Raw genomic sequence first — 6095 nt, forward strand, 5'->3', positions numbered from 1 at the left:
TGAGGTGATCTGGGGTCAAAGAGGAGGTGAAGCCATCCCTTTTCCTTACATAGTGTCACCTGAGCAAAGACACATTCTGCAGAGATTCAGACAAGCCTCTGGTAACATTTACAGAGCTCACCATGGACTCTAAGTGGCTGAGATCTTTGAGGGAGGAGCATGGCCCCAGGTGCCAAGCCCATACTAAGTCATTCACACCCTCTGTTTCTCCACAGAGCCAGTGAGAGTGCCCACACTCTTAGCCAGCATCACCACAGCCACAGAGAATAAGGACGCCTTGGTTATCACCTGCTACACAAATGCTATCTTCACTGAATGGTTGTTCAATGCTGAGAGTCTGCAGCTCAGGGAGATGATGAAGCTGTCCTGGAACAACAGAACCCTCAACATGGACCCTGTCAGGAGGGAGGATGCTGGGCATTACCAGTGTGAAGTGTCCAACCGCATCAGTTCTGCTGATAGTGTAGCAATTGAGCTGGATGTTAAATATTAGTGACCCTCCTTGTCTTCTCTATGTTATTAAACACTGAATAAGTTTTCTTCACCCTGGAAATAAATTTGTTGTGAAGGTGGAAAGTCCTTAGAAGACTTGAACTGAGTCAATAAATGCTCAAAAATGAGAGCTAGCATTGAGGTTATTGTTGACTTAAGCTAACATTCCACACCAGATCCCATCTCTGGTTGGTCCCATTTGCACCATCTCCACAGTGAAGGTGACACCAAGTCCCTCCCAGCATGGGTAGTGGTCATGTGATGACCAGTGGGAGCATGCGATAAGCTTCCAGGAATCGAAGCTCTGTCCCTTCTCCAATGGGTCCTGTGGAGGGCACGTGGACACTGTTTTGGACAGCAAGAATTTACAGGAGGACTCCTATGTGGGTATCAACACTGATCTTTTTCTTCCTGTTTTACTTCTCCCAAAATATTTCTAAAGCCCTCTTACATATTTTTTATTTTTGTGGCAGTGGATCTATTTCCATAAGTTCAGTAAGACACTGTCTTCCTTGTTAATAGGATATAATTGGAAATGCTGGTAATACAGCCACGGCTTTGGCTCAAATGTCCTAGTTCAGACTGATGCTCACAGAATTAAAAATGACCTCTTTATGGAGCTATTTTGACCTGAAGGGTATTTTGGAATCTCTTGAAGAAGAGGGCATCTCCCAAAGCTAGAGAGACTGCAGGTGAAGTGTAAAGGTGAGGCTTCCTAACCTCAAGAAGCTGTTAAAACTCCCATCTTAGTTTTTATAGAAACACCTGCATCAGAGCAAACTATGAGGTGAATGTCATTCATCTGCACTTAGGTCACTAATCAACCAAATTGAGTGACAGCCATGTTGGAGGATTGAGAATAGTCTTCTTCCTTGGAGATGTCATTTCATCAAAGGGAAGGTGACTGTAGAGAGCAATGTAATGTCTCCGTGGAAAATTCCTGAAGCACAGCCTTCTGGGATCAAATCCTGAGAAGGCTAAAAAGGGCTAATTCCAATGTCACCCTGATATTTGGAGGCTAGTGATCTGAACCCATGCCAGCAAGCTCAGTGTAACCTATAATTAAGTCACTACCTTCTTCCCACATACTGGTCTTGCAGAACCGGTTACAGAGGCCATGGGGCTGTGGACAGTGCACTGCCCCGGAGGGAGGGTTATTAATGCTGCCGCCAGGCCAGACCATCAGATATGGCCTAAAGATCCTCAACACCTGGGGGCCCTCTTGCAAGGCCCGCAAAAAGGACCGGAAGCATAATCCATGTTTGCAGGACAAGGACCATGGGGAGAAATAAGGGAGGGCCCCATGCGTGTTCCTTCACTCAGATTTGGAAGGCTGTTCCCTGAGTCCGCCGGTGTATTAAACAGTGTCCCTCCATTTCTCTGAAACATCCTTGGTTTTCCTTGGTCCTCTGCAACATCCTAACTCTGTTCAGGGACTCTCAGCTATTTTTCAACTGCTTATAAATTGCAGGAACTGATGAAGATGCAAACTGGATCTTGTCTGAAAGATATTTAATTGTGTTTTCCTCCACTGTGCAGAAAGCAGTTTTGTTATGACCTGGGGGCCTTAATGTTGCCTCAGAGTCACTTATGTTTAGATGGGTTCTTCCTAACTGCAGGCTTCTGTCCTCCACTCTTTTAGAGAATTTTCTTCAGAAATGTAATCGCAATTCACAATTGCAGATTTTTTTCTCTGCCCTTTTGAAATATACATAAGTCTCCTTACAAATTCTTGCCGTGTTATGTCCCATAGAATATTTGTCTCAAGAGCCTGGGCCCATTCCTTTGAAATTTAATCCTCCTGGTGTCCCTGTGTCCCAGTCTTTGAGGGAGGGTAGCAGCCTAACTTGGGTGAGGACATTTACAGCCAAGATGTGAAAGGACCTCCTGTCACGGTTTCATGAGAAGTTTTACTTTTCTTTTGTCAAAAGCCAAATAGCAAACACAGATGCCTATTATTCCTGCTCCTGTTCTTAAAATCTCCCCAGCCTTTTATTTTGAAGGTGTTGAGCTTAGTCTCACTGTCCTAGTGCATGATCTTCAATAAAGTGTTTCTTGCCTCTTTAAATTTGCCCAAGGCATGTTTTCTTTTGACATCACCTACCTGTAATTAGCTGATCCTGTCATCTTGCTCATGTTACCTTATTTTCAAATATTCCAATATTTCCTTATCTGGCTATAATCCTCCAAATAAAGGTTTCCAACTTCCCTCCCTCACTTCTGACTTACCCTCCCAAACAGATGACCTGACTGCCCAGATCCTTCTGTGGCCCCAGGTTGCTTTGGAGTGGTCTTTGTCCCAGAATCTGAGTGCACCTGCACAACAGCCTAACCATTAAGAGTATTCTCATTCCACCTCCATTTTAATTGCACCTTCAAGGGAAAGATCACAGAGATTTAAAAAAATATTAATTCATAAAACTCAAGAACTCCGGTAAATATGCAGGATCTTTGTCATATCAGCCACATGCAAGCCTGCAGTTAAACTGCCTATTTTGGGCCTTCTGTGACCTGGAGCTCAGGCCAGACATCAGTATCCTCATTCTTTGCTGTTTTCACAAACTCCATGTGCCTTTCTTAGAGGAATTGGAAATAAATCTCTCTTCTGGTTCTATTTCCTTTTCTGCTCCTTGTGGCCTCTGGGGTATTTAGCTGAAATCCTTGGGGACTTGGCCAGTGAAGGACTGTGGATAAGAAAAAATGGATATGAGGGGGGAAGACATGGAGGCATGTTGTCTTCTCCAAGTCAGGATGAGAAATTATAAAGCCTGGGGAGGTTTGGATGTCAGGCATTATACGGGTTCAAGGGGTCCTAGGGTGCCATGGAATAGGGCTTTTGGGGGTCTCAGAATGTGTTTTAGAATGATGAGTGAGAGGCCAACTTACCTATTGCGGGAGAAGCCACTGGAGCTGGTACAGTGAAGGGTAGAGGAGTGCCATTCTCCTAAACTTGGATGGGCATGAAGGGTGAGACACAGGGTCAGGGAAATGACAAGGTAGTTGAAGACTCGGTTTAATGCACTGACATTGGGACAAGAGGGAGTACCAGGCTGGCAGAGGACATGTGATAGAGGCAAGGGGGAGAAGGAAATGAGCATCCAGTTGGTGACTAGGGGTCTGAAGAGCAGCAAATGATTGTAGAATAGGGACACTATGAATATAGAAGATGATCCCTGGGAGTTTGGGATTTGAAAGGAAGGGAGTTGGAATGCAGGGTAGTCAGATTAGAAGAGGGGTTGCATGGAACTGGGGTAAGGTGGGGAATGCAGGGTAAGCATAGTGTTGAAGTCAAAATTGGGGGTCTGAGGTGTCTAGTCTCCAGTTTTGACCCAGTAGAGACATGTGCAGCTAGCTTTCAAGGCATAGCCCAGAGGCAGCAGTTTCCACATGACCTGGGAGATCCATGAAAGGTCGAATTTCATTCTCATACCACTAGAAGTGGCTCAGCTGAGTTAACAAGCTAGCCGTGTCCCAGGGCATTTGTGTACCGGTAAATCTGACTATGAACATAGGGGCAGGCAAAGGAGTAGTTGATGGTGTGTGAGGAATTGAGGACCAGGATAAACTGGAGTGAGTGGAGCCTTTTCCTTCTTTGTTGACTAGTCAAAGTGAACTTACAGTGATTCCACAGGTGAGAGCTCTGTGGGAGGTCACAGGACTGGAGTAGTGGGTGCCCATGGTCTTGGCCACCTGTCCTCATCTTATCCAGGATGTGTCACTTCCATCTGTGATGGATGTTTCTCTCCCCATCTGACCTTCTTTTGGTGGGTGTGATAGAACCCAGGTCTTGATGAGCAGTTCTCACTACCTGGTCACCTTGCAGCCCATGTTCAGACTCTCTGTCTCTCCTGAGGCTTAGAAGCTGATCAGCAGCTGTTGTTCTATTGCCTTAGAAGACATGGCTTTGCTCCAAACCATAGGAATGTGCTTGTCATTCTCTATGAGGTATCACAAGAGGCTTTACAAAGCACCTTTCATTCTCCTAACATCGATTAGATGAAAGTACAAACACAGCAACTTGTCCTTTACTCTAGAAGGTACCGTCCAACATGGCCCAGACCATTGGAGCCATGAAAGCCTCATAGATGGGTCAGACCCTGAATGGTCAGAGTTCTGGATGTCCTTACAGCTCATACTTTGCTTAATCCGCTGATCATTAGAACTGACCCTGACACTGTTGTCACTATCATCACTGATGGCATTGTCAGAGAACATCAACATTAACAGGTATCCACTTCAACCCTTCAGAGCACACGTGTCTTACTAAGGCACTTAGAAATCTTATTGTTGTTCATCTTTACTGGGAGAGTCTCTAGTTCTCACAGTGAGGATGACTGTAGGTCTCTAGGTATTTTATGACTTAAATGTGGGGTGAAATTACCTTAGAGGATGAACACATCCATTTGCCCTGCTAGGGAGGGCTAACTGCACTGGATCCCAATCTGTGCAGTCACTTAGAACGGTCTGCAGTAGGTTTAATACTTTGCTTTTGCCATTTGAAATTCTTTTTTTTCTTTACTGATTAAGGTATTACATATGTGTCCTTATCCCCCATTGTTGAAATCCTTATTGGCACTCACTTTACTTGCTTATGTCCCTAGCGGAGACCCTGGGCTGGAAAAAATGGTTTGAGCCTGTCCGGTGTGGCAAAGTGTATGAGTGTCCACTTATGAACCAGGAGTTCATGGTTCCATTCCCAGTTAGGGCACATGGTCAGGTTGAAGACTCAATCCCCAGTGTGCGGCGTGCAGAAGGAAACCAATGATTCTCTCTCATCATTGATGTTTCTATCTCTACCTCTCCAGTCCTAATTTAAATCAATTAAAAAAAATTTTTAAGAAAAAATGGTTTGGCCCTATCTGAAAGGTGCAATTTGTAATGTGACCACCAGAGGGCGGCACCAGCACAAAGCAACCTGGAGGAGCTGGGAAGGAATGTGAAGGGGTTTTGCCTTTCTCTACTCTAATGAGCAGGACCACCCCTCTCCCATCCCTGGAGCTCCCAGAAGGAAGGTTCTCCAACTATGATGTACTTCAGAGATTTGAATTTAAAGAAATCTCAGAAAGTTGACTTAAATGTGAATAGCATTAAACAGACACAATAAAATCTACACTAAATACTGGTCTTTAGGAAAGTACTGGGGAGACAGGATAAGAAGACTGTGTGTGTGTGAGTGTGTGTGTGTGTGTGTGTGTGTGTGTGTGTTGATGATGATGATGGGACAGAAAGCACCTGAGTCCTCATCTTCAAAGGGAGAAGAACTTGGATTAGATAATGCCTAAAGGGGGCCAGGGAGAGAAGAGTAAGTAGTATCAAACCACATTGTTTAGAGAAGACTTTGTTTTTATCTTGGGGAACTGTCGTTGTTTGGGACAATGTCCTCAGCATGGCCCAGACAGAGAAGCCAGAACCTTCCTGTGATCACTTTGAACAGAACATAGAGGCACAGAGCTTATCACAGCAACATTCAGTGTTGTCAAACATACATACAGGAAAGAACATCCAGGGAGAGGGAGCCTGGAACAGGGTTTGTTCATAGTGTGACTATCAGACACAGGATAACAACTTCATGTTTCACCTGCAGAAAAAGTTAAAATATCTTT

The sequence above is a fragment of the Plecotus auritus genome (assembly GCF_963455305.1).
Source record: "Plecotus auritus genome assembly, chromosome: 10".
Classification (NCBI taxonomy): domain Eukaryota; kingdom Metazoa; phylum Chordata; class Mammalia; order Chiroptera; family Vespertilionidae; genus Plecotus; species Plecotus auritus.